This window comes from Rhinatrema bivittatum, unplaced genomic scaffold (genome assembly GCF_901001135.1).
Source record: "Rhinatrema bivittatum unplaced genomic scaffold, aRhiBiv1.1, whole genome shotgun sequence".
Taxonomy (NCBI): domain Eukaryota; kingdom Metazoa; phylum Chordata; class Amphibia; order Gymnophiona; family Rhinatrematidae; genus Rhinatrema; species Rhinatrema bivittatum.
In genome coordinates this window covers 68998-70512 of record NW_021820918.1, presented here as the reverse complement: position 1 = coordinate 70512, position 1515 = coordinate 68998, and positions in this window count along the sequence as shown.

Below are 1515 nucleotides of genomic sequence, written 5' to 3'. Positions count from 1 at the left end.
GGAGTGGCAGTTACTAACAGAAACATGGGTGTAACCTGCAGGGAGCAGCATTTACTACCCTTAACAGAAACATGGGGGTAACCTGCACAGAGCGGCAGTTACTACCCTTAACAGAAACATGGGGGTAACCTGCACGGAGCAGCAGTTACTGCCCTTAACTGAAACATGGGGGTAACCTGCACGGAGCGGCAGTTACTGCCCTTAACAGAAACATGGGGGTAACCTGCACGGAGCGGCAGTTACTGCCCTTAACTGAAACATGGAGGTAACCTGCAGGGAGCGGCAGTTACTACCCTTAACAGAATCATGGAGGTAACCTGCACGGAGTGGCAGTTACTGCCCTTAACAGAAACATGGGGGTAACCTGCATGGAGCAGCAGTTACTACCCTTAACAGAAACATGGAGGTAACCTGCACGGAGTGGCAGTTACTGCCCTTAACAGAAACATGGGGGTAACCTGCATGGAGCAGCAGTTACTACCCTTAACAGAAACATGGAGGTAACCTGCACGGAGCGGCAGTTACTGCCCTTAACAGAAACATGGGGGTAACCTGCACGGAGCGGCAGTTACTGCCCTTAACAGAAACATGGGGGTAACCTGCATGGAGCAGCAGTTACTACCCTTAACAGAAACATGGGGGTAACCTGCACGGAGCAGCAGTTACTGCCCTTAACAGAAACATGGGGGTAACCTGCATGGAGCAGCAGTTACTGCCCTTAACAGAAACATGGGGGTGACCTGCACGGAGCAGCAGTTACTATCCTTAACAGAAACATGGGGGTAACCTGCACGGAGCAGCAGTTACTGCCCTTAACAGAAACATGGGGGTAACCTGCACGGAGCGGCAGTTACTACCCTTAACAGAAACATGGGGGTAACCTGCATGGAGCAGCAGTTACTACCCTTAACAGAAACATGGGGGTAACCTGCACGGAGCAGCAGTTACTGCCCTTAACAGAAACATGGGGGTAACCTGCACGGAGCGGCAGTTACTACCCTTAACAGAAACATGGGGTAACCTGCATGGAGCGGCAGTTACTACCCTTAACAGAAACATGGGGTAACCTGCATGGAGCGGCAGTTACTGCCCTTAACAGAAACATGGGGTAACCTGCATGGAGCGGCAGTTACTGCCCTTAACAGAAACATGGAGGTAACCTGCACGGAGCAGCAGTTACTGCCCTTAACAGAAACATGGGGGTAACCTGCACGGAGCGGCAGTTACTACCCTTAACAGAAACATGGAGGTAACCTGCACGGAGCAGCAGTTACTGCCCTTAACAGAAACATGGGGATAACCTGCACTGAGCAGCAGTTACTACCCTTAACAGAAACATGGGGGTGACCTGCACGGAGCAGCTGTTACTGCCCTTAACAGAAACATGGGGGTAACCTGCACTGAGCAGCAGTTACTGCCCTTAACAGAAACATGGGGGTGACCTGCACGGAGCGGCAGTTACTGCCCTTAACAGAAACATGGGGGTGACTTGCACGGAGCGGCAGTTACTACCCT